General features: G+C 44.7%; 1 protein-coding gene across 3 annotated transcripts in view; it reads left to right on the top strand.

Annotated features, from left to right (window-relative positions):
• Window positions 1-24,071, top strand: part of wwox (WW domain containing oxidoreductase) — a 1,140,899-nt gene that overhangs the window by 92,088 nt on the left and 1,024,740 nt on the right. The window lies entirely within an intron of this gene.

The following is a 24,071-nucleotide window of genomic DNA, read 5'->3' as shown; positions in this document are numbered from 1 at the left end:
GTCAGCCACCCGACCAATCTTTGTGTCATCTGCAAATGTACCTGCCACGTTGCCCTGGATCCCATGTGCTTTTACCATAAGACAATATGACTTGGGAGCAGAATTAGGCCATTCGGCCCATCGAGTCTGATCCGCCATTCAATCATGGCTGATATATTTCTCATCCTCATTCTCCTGCCTTCTCCCCATAACCCATGATCCCCTTATTAATACATTCCTTATCAGTCTCCCATGCGGGACATTGTCAAAGGCTTTGCTGGAATTCATATAAACTACGTCAACTGCACTGCCCTCAGCAAGATACTTAGCCACCTCCTCAAAAAATTCATTCAAATTTGTTAGGCATGACCTCCCTCTGACAAAACCATGCTGAGTGTCCCTGATCATACCTTGCCTTTCCAAGAGGAGATTGATTCTATCCTTCACAATGTTCTCCAGTGAAAGAGTGACTATATTCCGGTTAACTTCCTGGGATGGGGAGCCAACCTGGGGGTCCTTCCTATTTTTGCTTAGCCAGAACTAGCTTCAGGTATTTGGGGGGTCCGGGTGGCTCGGGATTGGGCCCGGCTTCGTAAACTGAACTATACTAATCTGGTGGGTCGGATCAAGACTGACATGAAAAGGTGGGCTTACCTTCCCGTCCTTGGCGGGCAGGGTCCATTTAATTAAGATGAACTTCTTCCTTGGTTTTTGTTCCTTTTCCAGTGTCTTCCTCTCTAAATCCTTCTTTGGGAAGGCCGACAAGGTGATATCATCCTTTATATGGGCAGGCAAGACCCTGAGGGTTGGTAGGCAGTCCTTCAAAGAGATAGACAGTTGGGTGGGGGTGGGGGTGGGGCTGCTGGCATTGCCTAACTTGCTGTTTTATTATTGGGCAGCTAGTGCTGAGAAAGATAGGTGCAGTAACCCGGGTTTCACTTGGGTTCAGATAGAGGAGAGGGCATGCAGGGGATCTAGTTTGGGGGCACTGCTAACGGTTTCATTCCTGTTCTCGCCGACAAAATACTCTTCAAGTCCAGTAGTTGCTTCCACTCTAAAGATATGGAGGCAATTCTGACAACATTTTAAACTTGGGTCAGTGTCGAAGCTGGCCACCACCCTTGCTAACCATCTGTTTGAGCCGGTGAGATTGGATGTTACATTTAGGGGGCTGGAGAGATTGGGAGACCTGTTTCTGGACAGGTGGTTTGCCAATCTAGAGGAATTGACGGTGAGGTTTGTGCTCTCTAGCTCAGATTCGTTCAAATATTTCCAGGTTCGGAATTTTATCCGACGGATCTTCCCGACATTCCCGTGGCGCCACCAATATCTGATGGAAAGGGTCCTTTCGCTCGCAGGGTTGGAGGAGGTTAGCACATATGGCATTTATGGGTGGAATCTGGCAAAAGATTTGGCTTTAGTGGAAGGGGTAAAGGCTAGGTGGGAGGAGGAGCTGGGACCTATAATAGATGATGAGGTGTGGAGTGAGGCCCTTCGCAGGGCAAACTCCACTTCTTCATGCGTGAGGTTTGGTTTGATTCAGCTTAAAGTTGTCTTTAGGGTGCACCTGACCAAGTTTAGGATGAGTCGTTTCTTCTCTGAGGTGAACGATATGTGTGAGCACAGTTTCGGGGGTACGGTCAACCATGCCCACATGTTCTGATTTTGTCCCAAGCCTGTGAGCTTTTGAGTCTCCTTCTTTACACCGTGTTGGTGATTTTTAATATTGAACTGGACCCCTGTTTGTTATTTGCCATATTTAGGGTGTTCGACTCGCCGGGCTGCAGCCTGGGATACAACTCATCTGAACCTGGGGATTTGTCCACTATTAAGCCTGCCAAAACCCTCAGTACCTCCTCACTCCCCATTTGTAATTTTTCTTTGGTTTGTGGGGTTTCAGTCTCAATCTGTACCGGGGAATTCTTTACAACAGCTTCTGATCCCATGAGTTTTATATTAGCAAATGTCAAAGTATCCCATGGAGGAGAAAAAGGGTGTTGCACAGTTGCAGGAGAGAAGGAAGTTTATGGCTGAAAACCTGGTGGAAGAGAAATGTTTTGAGAGTTTTTAAAGCAGATTTTAAAAAGTAGCTTGCTGGAGGTTTGTTATGGAGGAAGTTCTGGGGAGTAGTAATGTGATAGTTAACGGATCTGTTACTGGTGTTGGAGTAGGGGAAGACAATGCACAGGAGCCTAGCTTCAGAGGACTACAGGGCTGGACAAGGTTGCACAGGTCAGATGGTGCAAGAACATGATTGTTAAATGGGCATTTTGAATTGCACGTGTTGAGCAGAGGGAGTCCAATATGGGTGATGAAGGCAGGAGTAATAGGCAAGAGGGAATTTATACAGGACCAGATTTAGTCATAAAAACTTTTGGCAAGTTAATAGATGGTGCTGGTAAGGAGTGTGTTACAAAGTAGACGTAGGCCATTCTGCCCTTCGAGCCTGTTTCGCCATTCAATATGACCATGGCTGATCCTCTATCTCAATGCCATATTCCCACTTTCTCCCTGTACCCCTTGTTGCCAATAAAATCTAAAAGAAAGCTATCTCTTTCTTGAATACATTCAATGACTTGGCCTTGTCATGTGAGAGTCCCTTTAAGAAATGGGTGTTTAAGAAATGTACCTTTACGAAATGGAGCTGCTCATGTCACTGGAGTGATGTCAGAGTGTGGGTGGAGCTGAGCTCTACTTCTGCTTTTTAGTTTCAGTTTGAGAAAAAGCTTGGGTGTGTCTGTGTTTTTCAGTGAGCTGCATCTGGAGTTAAAACAAAGGGCTGTGCTGTTGATCTCTGCCATCCAAAGACTATCTATGGATCATTTGGTGAACCCAGAATTGTAAAAGGTCTCAGTATTGAATGTAAACCTAATGTGCTCCTGTTTGAAGGTTTGTTAAGTCTTTCGGATGTTAAAAGGACAGCTTACAGGGTTACTTAGGGTTGTAGTCTTTGGGGTTGTATTTGAATTACTGGTTGCTTAGATGTTCACTGGTTGTTTTTAAAAAGGTTAACTTGTGTTCATAGAATAAACATTGTTTTATTTTTAAAAATACTTGTCCTTTTCTGCTGTACCACACCTGTAGAGTGGGCCGTGTGCTCCCTATACCACAATCTATTCAAAGTTGTAGGTCAGGTGAACTCCATGATACACTTTGGTGTTCTCTAAACCCTGGCCCATAACAGCCTCCATAGCCTTCTGTGACAGAGAATTCCACATGTTCACTACCTCCTGAGTGAAGAAATATAATAATACAATCTTTATTATTGTCACAAGCAGGCTTACATTAACATTGCAATGAACTGTGAAAATCCCCTAGTCGCCATACTCCGGGGCCTGTTTGGGCACACTAAGGGAGAATTCAGAATGTCCAATTCACCTAACAAGCACGTCTTTCGGGACTTTGTGGTAGGAAACCGGAGCACCCGGAGGAAACCAATGCAGAAGGTACAGACTCTGAACAGACAGTGACCCAAGCCGGTAATCGAACCCGGGGTCCCTGGCGCTGTGAATCAGTAGTGCTATCAATATTTCCTAATCTCAGTCCTAAATGGTCTTCTCCGTAGCCCAAGACTGGTGTTCCCTGGTTCTAGATTCCCCAACCAGGGAAAGCAACCTGCATCTAGTCTGTCCAGCCCTGTAAGAATTTTCTACATTCCAATCAGATCTCCTCTCATCCTTCTAAACTCTAGTGAATACAGGCTGAGTCAAACCAATCCAAAAGGACTTCCACCAACCCTGGTATCAGCTTAGTGAACCCCCAATACACACTCCCTCTATGGCAAGTATATCCTTTCTTAGGTAGGGAGATCAAAACTGCATGCAATACTACAGGTGTGGTCTCAACAAGGCCCTGTATAATTGAACTCAAATCCTCTTGCAATGAAGGCGAACATACCATTTGCTTTCCTAATTGCTTGCTGCTGCTGCCTCTCCACTTTTATTGACTGGCGTACAAGGACAGCCAGATGTACATCCACACTTCCCAAATAATACTCTTCCATTCTGTTTTTTGTACCTTGTGTATAACTTCATGTTTAACCACATTGTACTGCATCTGCCATGTGCTTGCCCACTCACTCAACTGGTTTAAATCACCTCGAAGCCTCCTTGCATCGTCCTCAGAATTCCGTGCAGTTTTGCTGTCGTCAGCAAACTTGGAAATGATACATTTGGTTATCTCATTCAGGTCATTTATATATATCATGAACAGCTATGGCGCTAGAACATATCCCTGCAGTGTCCTGCTAGTCACTGCCTGCAACGTGGGAAAAGACCCATTTATTCCCACTTTGTTTCCTGTCTGTCAACCAATTCTTGATCCACGCCAATAAATTACCCCCATTTCATGTGCTTTAATTTTGCTCACTAACCTCTTATGGGGGACCTTATCAAAAACCTTATCAAAAGTCCAAATGCATCACAGCCATTGGTTCTCCCATATCTATTCTACTAGATACATGCTCAGAAAAATTCCAGTAGATTTGTTAAGCAAGATTTGCCTTTCATATACCATGCTGGCTTTGTCAAATCCCGTTAATGCTTTCCAAATGCTCTGTTGTCACATCTTTTATAACAGACTCCAGCATCGTCCCCACTACTGATGTCAGGCTAACTGGTCTGCAAATCTGCCTTTTTTCTCACCCTCCCTTTTTAAAAAGAGGGGGGTTACATTTGCCACCCTCCATAAGACAGTAAGACATAGGAGCAGAATTAGGCCACTTGGCCCATCGAGTCTGTTCAGCCATTCAATCATGGCTGATATTCTCCTGCCTTCTCCCCATAACCATGATCCCCTTATTAATCAAGAACCTATTTATCTCTGTCTTAAAGACACTCAGTGATTTGGCCTCCACAGCCTTCTGCGGCAAAGAGTTCCACAGATTCACCACCCTCCGCTTGAAGAAATTCCTCTTCACCTTTGTTTTAAAGGATTGCCCCTTCAGTCTGAGGTTGTGCCCTTTGGTCCTCGTCTTTCCTACTACTGGAAACATCCTCTCCACGTCTACTTCATCGAGGCCTTGCAGTACCATGTAAGTTTCAATAAGATCCCCCCTCATCCTTCTAAACTTCAACGATTACAGACCCAGTGTCCTCAGTCGCTCCTCATATGACAAGCTCTTTATTCCAGGGATCATTTTTGTGAACCTCCTCTGGACCCTTTCTAAGGCCAACACATCCTTCCTTAGATAGGGGCCTAAAACTGCTCACAGTACTCCAAATGGGTTCTGACCAGAGCCTTATATAGCCTCAGTAGTACATCCCTGCTCTTGTATTCCAGCCCTCTTGACATGAATGCTAACATTGCATTTGCCTTCTTAAGGTGAACCTGCACGTTAACCGTAAGAGAATCTTGAACAAGGACTCCTAAGTCCCTTTGTGCTTCTGATTTCCGAAGCATTTCCCCATTTAGAAAATAGTCTATGCCTCCATTCTTCCTTCCAAAGTGCATAACCTTGCCCACTCTCCTAGCCTATCTGAGTCCTTCTGCAGCCCCCTTGCTCCCTCAACATCACTTATCCCTCTGCATATCTTTGTATCATCTGCAAATTTAGGAATAGTGCTCTCAGTTCCTTCTTCCAGACCGTTAGTGTATATTGTGAAAGATTGTGGTCCCAACACCCACCCCTGAGGCACACCACTAGTCACTGGCTGCCATCCTGAGAAAGACCCCTTCATTTCCACTCTCTGCCTTCTGCCAATCCGCCAATCCTCTATCCAAGCTAATATCTCACCTTTAACACCTTGGGCTCTTAGCTTATTTAACAGCCTCCTTTTTGGCACCTTGTCAAAGGCCACCTGGAAACCTAAATAGACCAGGTCCACAGGTTCTCCTTTGTCTAACTTCTTTGTTAACTTCTCAAAGACTTCTAACAGATTTGTCAGACATGACCTCCCCTTGACGAAGCCATGCTGACTCAGTTCTATTTCATCATGCACTTCCAAGTACTCCACAATCTCATCTTTAATAATGGACCCTAAAATCTTACCAATGGCTGAAGTCAGGCTAAACGGCCTATAATTTCCCGCCTACTGTTTCACTCCCTTCTTCAACAATGGTGGTTTCCAGTCCTCTGGGACCCTCCCTGCCTTCAGTGATTCCTGAAAGATCACCTCCAATGCCTCCACAATCTCCTCAGCTTTTTAGCATTTGTTTATGGGATGGGGGCATCGCTGGCTGGGCCACCATTCTCTGTCCATCCCTGAGGGCATTTAGGAGTCAACCACATTGCTGTGGATCTGGAGTCACTAGTAGGCCAGACCAGGTAAGGGTGGCAGATTCCCTTCCCTCAAAGACATTAGTGAACCAGGTAGGCTTTTACGACAATCGACAATGGTTGCATGGTCATCATTAGACTTTTAATTCCAGTCTTTTACTGAATTCAAATTTCACCATCTGCCAGGCAGGATTCAAACCTGGATCCCCAGGACATAACTCTGGGTCTCTGGATTTCTAGTCCAGCGATAATACCACTATGTCACTGCATCCTTTTTCTCCTTTAGAACCCTGGGGTGTTGTCCATCTGCTCCGGGTGACTTATCCTCCTTTCGACCTTTCAGTTTCCCCAGAACCTTCTCCTTAGTGATGGCCACTACACTCACCTCCATACCCTGATCCTCCTGGAGTTCTGGTATGCCACTGGTGTCTTCCATCGTGAAGACTGATGCAAAGTATCGATTCAGCTCCTCTGCCATTTTTTTGTTTCCTATTTTTATTACTCCAGACTCATTTTCCAGTGGTCCAAAGTCTATTCTTGCCTCTTTCTTACCTTTTATATATTGAAAGAAACTCTTCCTATCTTCTTTTATATTACTAGCTAGCTTACACACATCTTTCATCTTCTCCCCCGTTATTGCTTTTTTGGTTGTCCTCTGCTTGCTTTTAAAGATTTCCCAATCCTCTGGTTTCCCACTAATCCTTGCCACTTTATATGCTTTTCCTTTTGCTCTTATGCTGTTCTTGACTCCTCTCGTCAGCCATGGATGCCTCATCCTCCCCTTAGCATGTTTCCTCCTCCTTGAGATGAATTTATGTTGTGCCTCCTGAATAACACCCCAAAACCCATGCCATTGCTGTTCCACTGTTTTCCCTGCTAGGCTCACCTTCTAAGCAACTCTGGCCAACTCCTCATTCATGTCTTTGTCGTTACCTTTATTTAATTGTAATACCTGATTCCAATTTCTTCCTCTCAAACTGCAGGGTACATTCTATGATATTGTGGTCACTACCCCCCTAAGGGTTCCTTCACCTTAAGCTCCTTAATCAAGTCTGCCTCATTACACATCACCAAATCCAGAATTACCTGTTCCCTAGTAGGCTCCGTCACAAGCTGCTCCAAAAAAACATCTCTTAGATATTCCACAAATTTATTTTCTTGGGATCTAATACCTGATTTATTTTCTGTCCCACATCCTGTCTACTGTTAGAGGGCCTGCACATAATTCCCTACAGGGTTTTTTTTACCTTTGTGATTCCTCAACTCTACCCACATAGATTCTATGCCTTCTAATCCTATATCGCATCTGGCTATCGATTTAACTTAATTCCTTACTAACATTGTGACCCCGCCCCCTCTGCCCAACTATCTGTCCTTTCGATAGGACACATATCCTTGGATATTTAGATACGACCCCTGATCGCCTTGCAGCCAATCTGTAGAATTTTGGAAGATGACACCAATGCATCCAGTATTTCCAGGGCCACTTACTTTAATACTTTGGGATGTAGATTATCAACCTTAGTCAACCTTTGACTCCAATAATTTCCCCAACACCATTTTCTTCCTAATACTGATTTAGGTGTTTATGACTGCTGTAAATAAAAACACAGTTACATCTCATTCCACAAGGCGTAACCTTTTTGAGGTTTTTTTTACAGTGATGACAACAGTGCTAAAAAGTGGACGTTCATGCCAATTAAGTGATTTCTCCATCTGCATGTATTTAATTGCACCCTGTGGAGGAGTGAAGAATGGCTGACAGCAACTTCTGGATTTCCACATTTAACTTCACATGCGTGGACACCAGAAGTTGCTGTCAGTTTCACAGCAATGATGGCAAACGCCAGCAGTTTTTCCTTCATCAAAGCTGCAAAATCCAGGCCAATATGCTTTTTGTGTGTACACTTGACTTTTTCCAATTTTCCAATTGCTGTAATATTCTGCAATGGCTCCACTAGCTGATCTGGAGATGAATTGGAGGAGGTGTAACGCTGCAGTTACTTTTGTTTAGAAATTATTTTTAGTACGCGGCTTTGAGATGTTCAAGGTGGAAGATCAAAACGTTCTGAAGAAAGCAATTACAAATGACAAGGAAGACGAAAATCTCTGCGGTCTTATCGAGTTGCTGTTTCATATTTTTACTTTCTTGTCTTGTAAATACGGCGCAAGTTTATTGAACCAAATTTTCTCCTTTGAATTTTTTTAAGCTGTAAAAATGTCAAATTGGAAGTATTTGAATATCGTGAAGGCAAAGTAACCTTTGTGGGCAGCATGGTAGCACAATGGTTAGCACTGTTGCTTCACAGCGCCAGAGTCCCAGGTTCAATTCCCGGCTTGGGTCACTGTCTGTGCGGAGTCTGCACATTGTCCCTGTGTCTGCGTGGGTTTCCTCCGGATGCTCCAGTTTCCTCCCACAAGTCCCGAAAGATGTGCTTGTTAGGTGAATTGGGCATTCTGAATTCTCCCTCTGTGTACCCGAACAGGCGCCGGAATGTGGAGACTAGGGGATTTTCACAGTAACTTCATTGCAGTGTTAATGTAAGTCTACTTGTGACAATAAAGATTATTATTATTTCAGGCCATAGGAATGCCAGCCCGGACAAACACGCACACACACTTGCATATCGAACACATCCCGCGTCGAAGGAGTTCATACCGACATCTGACAAGTGATGCCTGTTTGGGTGAGCACAGTAATCGAGCACTAATAGTGACTCTCTCTATAACTTGGTACCTGACTCAGGTCATCCCGATCTTCACGGGTTGAGGCTTTTGCCTGTGTACGCTGCTGGCATGACTTGCACAGTCAGCTCCTAAACATATGCTACTTCACAGTTTTACTGTGGTGTCAGATCAATAATGTAACTGTTCTGGTACTTGATCTTTACTGGCATATACTAAAACAAACATTTCTTAGAATAAACCTGTCCATCAGGAGAAGCTAGGGAATACAGCTTCCACTGTTGTGCGCTGAATAGACTCCATACATCAAGGTTACATTAATTAGTTTTGCAGGTGAAATGTTTTATTTTTATGCCTTTACTTTGAGGTTCATGTAGTATCCTTCGCCAAAGTGGTCTTTTGGAACAGTTTTTAACCGGTGTTCACCGACGTTGCCACGTTTATAGTTGATCAGCTATCTAGGCATGTTCATGCTTTGATTTAAATGAGTATAGTTATCTGCCAAGCACATGGGTCGGGCTCTGCCTTGTTACCAAGCAGTCGACTGGGCTAAATATTTATTGTCCTAATGCAGTTGTCAATTTAGAGTAAAATAATATTTTTTTGCCCTGCTTTGTTGTCTTTGGTTAGGAACAGTTCACAGAATATTTTTTGACACAGCTCTCTGCATTGGATTTAAATCTATATGTTCGTAGTTGAGAGTGCCTTGTCCGTGTTCTGGACATGTTTATCAAAATAAACGAACGTTTTTCATCCCTTTCACATTTTTTCTGCTTGTGCAACCAGATGTGAAGTGCTAAAAACTGTCAAATAATTATTCCTGCTAAATTGAGCTTGCATGTGCAAGTTTAGCAGCACATTCTGTTCAATCTCCGAGTAAAGGAAGGTATAAGATAGATGTATATAATGTTTTCAAAAAGCTAAATGTGTAAGAAAATTGTTTGACATTCCCAAGATGGAGGGAACACAATCAAGCTCAGAAGAGGCTAAATTTAACTATTTCATGTAGAGTTGTGATTATGAGGTACAGACTGCTGAGGTATATGGGCTAGCCAGATAAGCATGTAGGAATGCACAGGACCAGAGAAAGACACTTTTGTTTCATTTCGTTAACCTCAGTATTGAAAATCAAAATATACAGTTCATCATCTACTTCTCAATATACTCTGATACCAAATAATAATAATCGCTTATTGTCACAAGTAGGCTTCAATTAAGTTACTGTGAAAAGCCCCTAGTCGCCACATTCCGGCGCCTGTTCGGGGAGGCCGGTACAAGAATTGAACCCGTGCTGCTGGCCTTGTTCTGCCTTACAAGCCAGCTGTTTAGCTCACTGTGCTAAACCAAATGCCTGTTCTCTTAAAATGTCTCATAGAATTAGAGAGTTTTTACAGCATGGAAAGAGCCTCTTCGGCTCATCCTGACACGCCGGCCATCAAACACCTATCTAACTTTGATCCCATTTTCCAGAACTTGTATGTAACGGCATTTCAAATGCGCACCTATATACTTCTTAAATGTTGTGAGAATTCTCACCCATACCACTCTTTCAGCCAGTGAGTTCCAGATTCCAACCACCCTCTGGGTGAGAACCTTTTTCCATGTTATGAACCATATACCATTCCAAATATTTTGCACAGTCTGAAAATAATTATCTATCTTCTGAATTTCAACCAATGTACATCAAGGTACTGCTTCCGAGGATTCTTCTCGTCGATACCTTTGCGAACCTTTAATATCTCACTAGGGTACCTTATCAGTTTGTGTTTTTAAATTCATTTTTACGGGATATGGATGTTGTTGGCTAGGCCAGCATTTATTGCACGTTTGTAATTGCCCTTGAGAATGTGGGGAGTTCCACGATTTTGACCCAGCGTCAGTGAAGAGAAAGGGCAATATATTTTTAAGTCGGGATGGTGAGTGGCTTGGAGGGGAACTTCTAGGTGGTGGTTCTCCCATGTGTGTATTACCCTTGGTCGTGGGTTTGGAAGATGTTGCCTAAGGAGCCTTGCTGAGTTCCTGCAGTGCATCTTGTAGATGGCACACACTGCCACTGTTTGTCGGTGGTAGAGGGGGTGAATATTTGTAGAAGGGGTGCCAATCAAGCGAGCTGCTTTGTCCTGGACATTCTGACTATAAGCAAATTCACCTTCTGTAGCTTCTCCCCCAGTTGAGGTGTTTGATGTCAAATCAAATGTATCTGCAATCTGCATACAATACTCCAGTTGAACCAATAGCACAAATAAATGAAGTTGACTGATCAACCGTAATGGCGTAGGTAGATTGTGACTTGTGTTTTTCTAAGCACTAAAAAACCTGAGAATCTATTGTCCCAATTTATGGCTGTTGCACACTGCAGATGGTTTTCAAAGACCTTTCAGTAAATGCCTTCAAATTTCATTAATCCAAGTTCTGTTGCTTCCTGAAATAATTGTCGTCTTTTGTCAAGTATGATTGCCCATTCCTCCAACCTTCCTCTCCTTGAAGCAATGCTACTTTGCTGTGGTTGTTTCATACATCAGGTATTTCCTTCTGCAAGATATCCTACAACAAATATTAATCACTAATCATCGAACCTCCATGAAGGTAGTTTTCCCCTTAAATTTATGTTCACTTTTCTTCATTCCTTTAGTTCAAGTCCTAATTCTTAAAATTCCTCAAGGGTCACCATCAGTGTCTGACCAATTTTGTTTCTCCTTTTCTCATGTACCCTTGTGTACAGACCATCTGGCTCCAGGGTTTTTCAAAGGCTTCAATCTTTCTGACTTCCTACTCCTGAAAATTAGTCTCTCATGTCCCAGAAAATCAACTCTGTTTCCAGAAGTGCAAAGAAATTGTTCAAAGTATTCATAATTTTTCTGGTCTAGCGGGATGCTTAAGGCCTTCTGTGACAGATGTGGACTGCTGTTAATACAAATTAATTCTCAGAATCGTGATTTTGCTTTTACAGATTTCAGTGTGTCCTATGTGCAGATGGTGAAGAATCGTTTCATGAGAGCCCAAAAAAATGACTCCCAGATTTCACCCATATTAGCGGTGCAAGGAGTGAAATTCTTTCTTTACTTTTATTGTATGCTTTTGACTATTTGCATTGCTGGTGCCCTTCTTATGTGGTGATGTTTCTGTCCTAGTGGGATTCCTGTTTATATTTTCACATTTTTGCTAACCATCACGGTAGCATAGAGATTAATACTGTTGCTTCACAGCACCGGGTCCAGGTTCGTTTCCCAGCTTGAGTCACTGTTTGGGTCTGCACATTCTCCCCGTGTCTGTGTGGGTTTCCTCCGGTTGCTCCGCTTTCCTCCCACAAGCCCCAAAAGACTTGCTTGTTAGGTGAATTGGACATTCTGAATTCTCCCTCAGTGTCACCGAACAGGTGCCGGAATGTGGCGACTAGGGGATTTTCACAGTAACTTCATTGCAATGTTAATGTAAGGCTACTTGTGACAATAAACATGATTATTATCATCACCCTATCCTTGTATGTACTTTTCCAGGGAACTCAAAATATTTATGCCACATCTGTTATTTTTTTTGCCTATTCCTCTCTCCTCCTCACATGGGTTTCCTATTACTATTAATGTGTTTCTTACCAAATGTTGATGTTATTCCTTATCTCAGTCCATAATGCTGATGCCTTATCTGTACTAAATTTTGGACTAATTATTTATTGCATCATCATGCCTCCTCCCAGCCTAAGCGCTCCCATCATTGCATGTCAATGTATATCCTTTTGAGTTCTAGCTCCCTAACCTGTATTCTTATTTAGACACTATTTTGTGATATCTATTGTGATATATAAAAAATATATATATAAAAGTGTGTATATATATAATAAATATATATGTTCCTTCCTATATATAGGAAGGAATCTATGAATATTTTTACTCATTTTAGTACATTTTGGTTATTTGCAACTTTTTGGAACTCATTTGCAATTTATCTCAATTTTTCTGAACCGTTTTGCAGGGTCTGGAGCAAAAGAAGAAGCTCTTGTTCAAGTTATTTGATTAGGAATAGTAGCGTAGCTTTGGACGAATTTCAGTGCATGGATACCTAGGGCGAAATTCTCCGGTATCGGCGCGATGCCTGCCGACTGGCGCCCAAAATGGCGCAAATCAGTCGGGCATCGCGCCGCCCCAAAGGTGCGGAATGCTCCGCATCTTTGGGGGCCGAGCCCCAACCTTGAGGGGCTAGGTCGGCGGCGGACGAATTTCTGCCCCGCCAGCTGGCGGGAAAGGCCTTTGGTGCCGCATCAGCTGGCGCGGAAATGACATCTCCGGGCGGCGCATTCGCGGGAGCGTTAGCGGCCGCTGACGGTATTTCCGCGCATGCGCAGTGGAGAGAGTCTCTTCCGCCTCCGCCATGGTGGAGACCGTGGCGGAGGCGGAAGTGAAAGAGTGCGCTCACGGCACAGGCCTGCCCGCGGATCGGTGGGCCCCGATCGCGGGCCAGGCCACCGTGGGGGCACCCCCCGGGGCCAGATCGCCCCGCGCCCCCCCCAGGATCCCGGAGCCCGCCCGCGCTGTCTTGTCCCGCCGGTAAGGTAGGTGGTTTAATTTACGCTGACGGGACAGGCATTTTAGCGGCGGGACTTCGGCCCATCCGGGCCGGAGAATCGCAGGGAGGGGCCTGCCAACCGGCGGGCCCAATTCCTGCCCCCGCCGAATATCTGGTGGTGGAGAATTCGGCAACCGGCGGGGGCGGGATTCACACCAGCCCCCGGCGATTCTCCGACCTGGCGGGGGGTCGGAGAATCTCGCCCCAAGACTCTAATTTGGTGCTAGTTGGTAGCATTTTCGAATTTTAAGCAATTATTAATATTATTGTCACAAGTAGGCTTACATTACCACTGCAATGAAGTTACTGTGATTTATTACCAGCAATTCAGTTCTAGGAGAATGTTGATGAGGATTGCACATTTTTAGTGCTCCACACAAGGCCCCATTGTTTGCTTTTAAACACAAATTTAGCATTTTCTAGTTGTGCAGTTGGCTCAGTTCACAGATCATGCTTGAAATCTGGGAGTCATTTTTTTTGGCTCTCATGAAACGATTCTTCACCATCTGCACATAGGACACACTGAAATCTGTAAAAGCAAAAACACGATTCTGAGAATTAATTTGTATTAACAGCAGGTGAAAAATGCCAATAGCCTTCATAATTGAATGAATCAATTATAATCTGTAGTTGGGCAACTATAACATGGTGTCAGCTCAGTGCTGTGGGATGATTGCTTGCAATTCTCAAATGCCTATCATTTGCAACTAATGTTGGAATTTGCAGGAAGCTTTAGTTAATTAAAATTCTGCTCTCTCTGGCCCAAAGCTATGAATCTGGTAGAATATTAGGAAGCCATTTTGCCCACCATTTTTTGCCGATTCTCTGTATCTATCTGGCGCACAGGAATCCAGGTTTCAACGGCATCCACAAAACTAGATAAGACATGTGAATATTTAGTGAGTCTTTCTAAGTAGACATACTGCAAAATAATATGTGTCTATTTTAAAATCCTGTGCTTCTGTAGGGGGAATTCTCGCAAGCCTCTGCTGTTTTTTTCAATAGTGGGAGAATATGGCGGGAGGCCACGAAATTAGTTTCACGTCGGCATAAATTGACAGCGGAATATTCTGCTGGTGCCCGCCTTGGCAGGTCAGAAATCCCGCCAGAGGCCGGCATGAACTTCACTTGCATCCTGTTAAGGCCCGATCTCCCTCGCCAGATTTTCCCTGATGCCGGCAGGAAACAAGTTCGGAACAACCTGGTGTGGAGATGTTGGCAGTCATCAGAACAGTGCCTGGGGCTGTCTCCAAAGTTCAGGATGGAGGCCGCCCGCAACACTGAAACACTACAGCAGTAGGTCAGGGGAGTATCTGTAGCCGAACCTTCCAGATTAGGTGGAGGGCATTCATCTTCCTGTTTCAGTGTTCCAGGAGATCCATCTTGTTCTCAGGAGGTCCATCTCGCCATCTGAGTGCTCCCAGAGTTCCATCTTAATTTTCAGGTCAATGGTGGCTCAGTATTGTTGGACACCTTTCACTATGGCACCTGGATACAATTCCGGACTACGCACCAACTAGGCCAGCACGCCCCCCCCCCCCCCACAACCGAATATGGCGTGACACACCCATTTGCATAATTAATGAGATCGGGGCCAAATGATTTTCCTGCTAACCGCCACAGAGGGAAGAGCCAATGGAAGAGGCCAAGCGCCCTCCACCGCTCCTATGTCTTATGGTCTTATGGTCACACTCCACGGGCGAAATTCTCCCCCAACGGTGCGATGTCCGCCGACTGGTGCCAAAAACGGCGCCAATCAGACGGGCATCGCGCCGGCTCAAAGGTGCGGAATGCTCCGCATCTTTGGCGGCCTAGTCCCGACATTGAGGGGCTAGGCCGACGCCGGAGGGATTTCCGCCCCGCCAGCTGGCGGAAATGGCGTTTGTTGCCCCGCCAGCTGGCGCGGAAATGCGGCGCATGCGCGGGAGCGTCAGCGGCCGCTGTCAGTTTCCCACGCATGCGCAGTGGGGAGAGTCTCTTCCGCCTCCGCCATGGTGGAGGCCGTGGCGGAGGCGGAAGGGAAAGAGTGCCCCCACGGCACAGGCCCGCCAGCGGATCGGTGGGCCCCGATCGCGGGCCAGGCCACCGTGGGGGCACCCCCCGGGGCCAGATCGCCCCGCGCCCCCCCCAGGACCCCGGAGCTCACCCACGCCGCCTGGTCCCGCCGGTAAATACCAGGTTTGATTTACGCCGGCGGGACAGGCAATTTCTGGGCGGGACTTCGGCCCATTAGGGCCGGAGAATCCAGCGGGGGGTCCCGCCAACCGGCGCGGCCCGATTCCCGCCCCCGCCCAATCTCCGGTACCGGAGACTTCGGCGGGGGCAGGGGCGGGATTCACGGCGGCCAACGGCCATTCTCCGACCCGGCGGGGGTCGGAGAATGACGCCCCACATTCCTACATCTGCCACGGCACTTAGTTTCAAAATGGGAGAATTCTGCCTTGTATATATCTGCTTTGTATCTGTACTTACTGCAAGTGTCATATCCCGTACCAACCTTCCCGAACAGGCGCCGGAATGTGGCGACTAGGGGCTTTTCACAGTAACTTCATTTGAAGCCTACTTGTGACAATAAGCGATTTTGATTTCATTTCATTTATGCCTTGTACTATTTCTACAATGCCTGCTTTTCTGTTTAATTATATGTACCCCCTAAAGAGTCACTTTCTGCTTTGGTTGTGTTGGCATCACCGACTAACATCCATCAGCACAGTAGCAGCATGGTAGCACAGTGGTTAGCACTGTTGCTTCACAGCGTCCGGGATCCGGGTTTGATTCCCGGCTTGGATCACTGTCAGTGCGGAGTCTGCACGTTCCCCATGTATCAACGTGGGTTTCCTCCAGGTGCTCCGGTTTCTTCCCACAAGTCCCAGAAGATGTGCTGTTAGGTGAATTAGACATTCTGAATTCTCCCTCTGTGTACCCAAACATGCGCCGGAATGTGGCGACTAGGGGCTTTTCACAGAAGCTTCATTGCAGTGTTAATGTAAGCTTACTTGTGACAATAAGGACTAACTAACTACCTTTAATATTCCTTGCTCTCATACTCCAATTTCTCCCTCTGTTAAGTCACCTTTTGCTGGTTTCTACTTGTGTATCATCCGTGGCTTAGTTGGTCGCACATTCACCTCTTGAGTCACAAGGTTCCAGGTTCAAATTCACTCCCAAGGTTTGAGCACAGAAATCATGGTGCGTTACAAGGTGTCATCTTTCAGATGAGATTTTCAACCAATGTCCCATCTACACAGTTGGGTGATTGTACAAGATCCTTTGGCACTATATCGAGGAAGAGCAGGGGAGCTATCTCTGGTGTTGTGGCCAATATTTATTCCTCAATCAACATGACCAAAATAGATGATTTGATCATCATCACATTGCTGTTTGTGGGAGCTTGTTGTGTGCAACTTTTCCGACATTACAAGAGTGACTGCACTTCAATTGGCTGTAAAGCACTTTGAGGCATCTGGTGGTCATGGAGAGCAAAATTTAAAACACAAGTTTCTTTTTGTAACCTGTGTTCGTAACCTGCTTATTTCTGAAAGGCTGGCAAGGCTTACGGTGCTTAACTCGAGAAAAGGGAATTAATGAGCATTTTAGCTTTCATTCTCCATCATTCTTTATCCTCATGAACCCATTTTTAACTCATACTTCTGCTTTTTGTTCCTCCTTCATCCCTGCTGTATCTGTAGACACTTCTCATCTCCCCCACATTTTCTCCTGCTTGCTGATCTCTCACTCTGAACTGATTGCGTCCCACCCATTTCTTGTATTTGATGCCTTTGATCTAATTTTAAGCTCCTGTTCTCTTCTTGCCGCTCTCTGCCTTGAATGCTTGTGCTTTCCTTAACTTCTGCTGCCTCACGACGCTGAGGACCCGGGTTCGATTCTGGTCCCGGGTCTCTGTCCATGTGGAGTTTGCACCTTCTCCCCGTGTCTGCATGCGTCTCATCCCCACAACCCAAAGATTTGCAGGGTAGGTGGTTTGGCCATGTTAAATTGCTTTTTAATTGGGGAAAAAAATTACATCTATATCTAAATTTTATATCTATAAGGTTATGGTATTTACAGGTATAATGTGGGACTGAGTACAGTACTATCCACAGTGATGTAAGAAGGCGCATGGCCAGTGTGATGTTGAGCAGGGACGTGTTAAGACATGGAGATAGCTATTTAAAAAAAAATATATTTTATTGAAATTTTTCAAACAAAATTTTTTCCCCGTTTTTACAACTCAACAAGGGATTATACATTAACTGGTAAATAACATTATTTAAATAATATAGTGAACTTACAACAAAAAATAAAAAGGAAAAACAAATAGCAAAAACACAGAATAGTGCTCCCCCCACTCCCCCCCGCCCCCCCCCCCCCCCCTCCCTGGGTTGCTGCTGCTGTCATTTCTATCTTTTCATTATCGTTCCACGAGATAGTCAAGGAACGGTTGCCACCGCCTGGAGAACCCCTGAGCCGATCCTCTCAACGCAAATTTTATTCGTTCCAATCTTATGAACCCTGCCATGTCGTTTATCCAGGCCTCCACGACCGGGGGCTTTGCTTCCTTCCACATGAGTAGAATCCTACGCCGGGCGACTAGGGACGCAAAGGCCAAAATATCGGCCTCTTTCGCCTCCTGCACTCCCGGTTCTTCTGCAACCCCAAATATAGCTAACCCCCAGCCTGGCTTGACACGGACCTTCACCACCTTTGAAATTACCCTTGCCACACACCCCCAGAACTCATGCAGTGCCGGACACGACCAGAACATGTGTGTGTGGTTCGCCGAGCTTCCTGAGCACCTCCCACACCTGTCCTCGACCCCGAAAAACCTGCTCAGTCTTGCTCCCGTCATATGTGCTCTATGTAGAACCTTAAATTGAATCAGGCTAAGCCTGGCATACGAGGACGAGGAATTTACCCTATTTAGGGCATCCGCCCATAGCCCCTCCTCAATCTCTTACCCCAGCTCTTCTTCCCATTTTCCCTTCAGCTCCTCTGGAGATAGCTCTTTTAATGTGGCTATGTATCTAGTTACAATTGGCTAATAAAGACTTGCTCCTAACATACTGTAAAGACTTTGTTAACAGACGAGTTCTGTAACCAACACCATTACAACTATTTTGGGCAAAATTCTTACCAAGCATTATCACCTCATGCACTGCAAAGTTTCAAAGAGGAAACCCACTGCTGTCTTGTGAGGGGCTATGAGCAATAAATGTGACCATACCAGTGTTATCCAAGTCCCAGGAACAAAAGCGAGAGTGCTTACTTCCGACTTAATTAGTAAAATTGAAGAAAAAATAAACCAGGCAGTGAGTTGAATTAATATTCACATTTGAAGCAACAGGATCTTCTTTGATCACATCATTTACACTGGTACTAATTCAGCTTCTTCACCCTGCCTACCTCACTAATTGTATTGGCAACTCGTGTTCTTGCTTTTTCCCCACAGCAGACTGCAATCATTTTAAACAGATGAATATTTGTTTAACAATAAGACAGCAATCCTGTGCCCTAAAAGCTTTTGAGACGGCTGCTCTAAAATGGTGAATTTTAAGAGTGTCTTCATCAAGTTACAGCATCAGTCTAGAAAGCTTTAATCAAAGAGATGCCTCCAGAAGCATGTGCAAAGTTTTGTTGGGAAATGACCATGGGTTTCTTCAATTTCCATATATAAATAATGACCATTTACTTATTCCTTGCTCTAAACTTGTGCGGATTATAATAGTTGATGATTTTGAAAGGATTTTGGGGTCATGCAGCTTCCTATTTTTTTCCTTTTCATTTAGAGTGCCAATCCATTTTTTCCAATTAAGGGGCAATTTAGCAGGGCCAATCCACCTAGCCTGCACACCTTTGTGTAGTGAGGGCGAAACCCACGCAGACACGGGGAGAATGCGCAAACTCCACACGGACAGTGACCCAGGCCGGGATCAAACCTGGGACCTCGGCGCCGTGAGGCTGCAGTGCTAGCCACTGTGCCACCGTGCTGCCCTTGCTTTCTATTTATTATGCCAAAAATGTGTGTTTGGGGGGGGGGGGAAATGTTGTATCCTCACTGCATATCGGAAGAACCTTGTCAAATATCATTTTATTTAAAGCATTGCTGTAATGACGGATACAATAAAGACCAATTGTACGAGGCACAATTAAACGAAATGAAAATATACAATTATTTACACAGTTCGCGAAACCACTTTTGACTTTAATGAGAGTTCCAAAAGTTCTGGCAAGCCTGAGCTCATGAGGGGGACAATTTCACTCGTGGAACTGCAGCACAGTGGTTAGCACTGTTGCTTCACAGCGCCAGGGACCCGGGTTATTCCCGGCTTGGGTCACTGTCTGTGCGGAGTTTGCACGTTCTCCCCGTGTCTACATGGGTTCCTCCGGGTGCTCCGGTTTCCTCCCACAAGTCCCGAAGATGGGCTGTTAGGTGAATTGGACATTCTGAATTCTCCCTCAGTGTACCTGAACAGGCGCCGGAATGTGACGACGAGGGGATTTTCACAGTAACTTCATTCAGTGTTAATGCAAGCCTTCTTGTGACACTAACAGAGATTATTATTATTATAGATTCCCTGAGGACAGGCAGTGCAACAAGCTGCTCCCTGCATGGCCCATGCAGTTTTCTTCATTGAAACAGCACTACACAACTGAATTCCCTGTCCTAAAGGTTTCTGTGGTCATTTCCCAAAACTCAGTTGGTATTATAGTCTCATTTGAAGTAGGGTCGGCCAGGATATGTGATATTCATTTTGCTGTTTGGTTTTATCTGCACTAGAGGGGGATATCTAGGAAAATACTTGTTAAAGCTTGCAGCTAAGGCAATACCATGAGGGATATATTCTTATCCACAGCCCTCCTCCATTTGTTTGACATTCACTGAGAAAAATAACTTGAAACACATTATTCTTAATCCTGCAGATAACAACAACACTGATAGGGAATTGTTTTTCATTTTTTTCTTATTTGTGCATGGGGTGTGGGCATTGCTGCATGGGCCAATATTTGTTGCCCATCCCTAATTGCCCTTGAACTGAGTGGCTTGCTACAGAATTTCAGAGGGCATTTTAAGAGTCAACCACATAGCTGTGGGTCTGGAGTCACATGTAGGCCAGACCGGGCAAGGGTGGCAGATTTCCTTTCCCTGAAGGCCATCAGTGAACCAGGTGGGTTTTTACGCCAATTGAAAATGGTGTTATGATCATCATTAGACTTTTCGTTCCAGATTTTATTTGAATCTGCTGTGATGGAACACCACTTGTGCACTTTTGGCCTTGGGGAAGTGGAAAAATACATGATTTATTTATTTATGTACATGATATACATGTATGTGTGCATATTACCATTCACTGTTTCACAATATTCCAAACTGCTTCATAGTTAATTATGTACTCTTGAAGTGCATCTCTTTCTCTTCAGGTTCCAAGCCCTGAGAAGGTGTTGGTGACCACGGACCTCCACGTTAATCTTGTTCTAGAGGCATGGACTGTCTTCATTAGTGGCATATTCATTCAGTTTATGCAGCTCTTTAAAATGATCATGTCTATAGATCTCTGAAAGTTGCCACCCAAGTGGATAGAGCCATGAAGAAGGCCATAGTGTGTTGGCATTTATTAACAGGGGGATTGAGTTTAGGAGCCGTGAGGTTATGCTGTGGCTGTACAGGACCTTGGTTAGACCACATTTGGAGTATTGTGTGCAGTTCTGGTCACCTCATTATAGGAAGGATGTGGAAGCATTGGAAAGGGTTCAAAGGAGATTTACCAGGATGCTGCCTGGATTGGAGGGTAGGTCTTATGAGGAAAGGTTGAGGGAGCTAGGGCTTTTCTCATTGGAGCGAAGGAGGATGAGAGGTGACTTAATTGAGGTGTATAAGATAATGAGAGGGATAGACAGAGTGGACGTTCAGCGACTTTTTCCTCGGGTGGATGTAGCTGTTACAAGGGGGCATAACTATAAGGTTCGTGGTGGAAGTTATAGGAGGAATGTCAGAGGTAGGTTCTTTACTCAGAGAGTGGTTGGGGTGTGGAACGCACTCCCAGCTATGGTAGTGGAGTCGGACACTTTAGGAACTTTCAAGCAGTTATTGGATAAGCATATGGAGTGCACTAGAATGATTGGGAGTAGGTTGATTTGATCTTAGTGTCAGACTAGTTCGGCACAACATCGTGGGCCGAAGGGCCTGTACTGTGCTGTACAGTTCTATGTTCTATGATGGTTCTTTGTCTACCTCAATCTCGTTTAACATCAATTTTTCCCATCAGCGTCAGACTTTCCAAACCATGTTTTCTTATGCCCTGCCCAAGAAATTCCGTTTCTGATCTTGGTCCTCAGAGTTCTTTTGGTATCATATTTTGCTAGCATCTCTTCACTGGTAGTGCAACTTGTCCAAGATCTCATCATTTATTTGCCTGAAAAATCACAACTCACCAGCCTCGATTCTCCTCATTGTTACACTGATTGTCTAACACTCACTTCTGTGTGTCAAAATTGATGTGAAGGATTCTCAGCTTTCCTTTCATGGCTAATTTTGAGTTGAACAGAACATCTTTTAGTTTTTGGATTGCATCTTTGGTTAATCCTTTATCTTATTTCTTGGTTGCACTTTCCATCTGATGTTAACATGATGCCTAGGTAACAAATTTGTCTACCTGTGATCTGACATTGGTGTATGATTTTCTTTCTCGCCAGTATTAAACATTGTTTTCTTACGATTTATGCTCAGCCCTTCTCACTTTCACTCGCTACTCTATCGAAAACCTTTTGCTTCAGATTCAGCATCAAGTAGGGGTGCATTGGTTTATTTTATGTTATTGAAGTTGTCACCTCCAACTAATAATCCAGGAAGGTCTTCAATCTCTCTAAGAACATTTTCACTGTACAAACTGAATACATCTGTGGAGAAAACGCACCCCTGCCTGATTCCTCTACAGTAACTGTGATAATGTAGCAAATTCAGCCGCCAATTTGCACATTGAAAACTCCCACAAATAGGAATTTGATAATGGTCAGATTTTTTTTTTTTTTTTACAGTTCTGTTAATTGAGGGAAAAAGTACTAACAGGGACACTGAGAACAGCTCCTTGCTTTTCTTTGCAATCGTGCCATGGAGCCTTGAATGTCCACCTGAGAGACAGAGTGGTTTAGCGTCTCGCTCTAATGATGGACTCCTTCAGCAATGTGCTGAGGTCGCTATCGAATTTATCTGACCGGTTGATTATTTAGTTTTGTTTTCAAAGAAGAGGCATTTTTGAAGCCAAACTTTGAATTGTCTAAAAAGCTGATTGAGCTACCCATACTTTGGGACAAAACACTGCAGCTAAATACAAACCGGATTAACTTGTGAAGGTCAATGTCGCGACGGACGGTATCCCAAAGTGGGTCGTTTAATAAACAATGTGTTTCTAATTCGATTTGTATGTGTGGCCCCGCAGCAATTAGTGACGAATTGTTCCACAGAATTGAAGTAAGAGACTTTGCTTTTATTTAAAAAAGCTCTGCAACTTTAAATTTAATATCCATCAGTGGAAATTGCATGGAATTATTTTTCCAGATGCCTGGAAAAATGAACAGTTTGAAAATTGACTGTTTTCAGAATTCATAGAGGCTAACTTCAGTATAATTGGCAGCTTTGCAATGTAAGTACGTGATGGGGTGTATTTTCTGCCCACTCCCCGACAAAGTGTTGTGGTAAATTGAAGGGTAGTTAGCTCAGGTTGCTATGGAAAGACCCAGATACCGGGTATCTGGAATCAACATGATGGGTAAGGGAGGTACCGTGCGTTTCAACTCAGCAAGCCAGTGAAGGGGCAGCAACGTCAACACCAGTTGGATGGAATAGAGGAGATGGGCACAGACTGCACCTTGAAAGAGGAAATACCCTCAGCACTCAGTCAGCTTCCTTAACCTCACTAATAAGCAGTTCTTCTCGAGGCCCTGGCTTTTGTGCCAGGTGATCTCAACTTCTTGGAAGCAGACCTCAAGGGAGAGTGAGAACCTCGGGTAGCCCAAGGAATGTCTCTCAAAGCTACAGCATTATCACCCATGACTGAATAATGTGTCGGACTCGATGGGCCAAATGGTCTATCATAGAATTTACAGTGCAGAAGGAGGCCATTCGGCCCATCGAGTCTGCACCGGCTCTTGGAAAGAGCACCCTACCCAAGGTCAACACCTCCACCCTATTCCCATAACCCAGTAACCCCACCCAACACTAAGGGCAATTTTGGACACTAAGGGCAATTTATCTTGGCCAATCATGGTACATGGTAGACTAGTACAAAAGGTGAAGTCACACGGGATCAGGGGTGAGCTGGCAAGGTGGATACAGAACTGGCTAGCTCATAGAAGGCAGAGAGTAGCAATGGAAGGATGCTTTTCTAATTGGAGGGCTGTGACCAGTGGTGTTCCACAGGGATCAGTGCTGGGACCTTTGCTGATAGTAGTATATATAAATGATTTGGAGGAAAATGTAACTGGTCTGATTAAGTTTGCAGACGACACAAAGGTTGGTGGAATTGCGGATAGCGATGAGGACTGTCAGAGGATACAGCAAGATTTAGGTTGTTTGGAGACTTGGGCGGAGAGATGGCAGATGGAGTTTAATCCGGACAAATGTGAGGTAATGCAT

This window comes from Scyliorhinus torazame, chromosome 10, assembly GCF_047496885.1.
Source record: "Scyliorhinus torazame isolate Kashiwa2021f chromosome 10, sScyTor2.1, whole genome shotgun sequence".
Classification (NCBI taxonomy): domain Eukaryota; kingdom Metazoa; phylum Chordata; class Chondrichthyes; order Carcharhiniformes; family Scyliorhinidae; genus Scyliorhinus; species Scyliorhinus torazame.
This window is presented reverse-complemented; position numbering and strand designations above follow the sequence as displayed.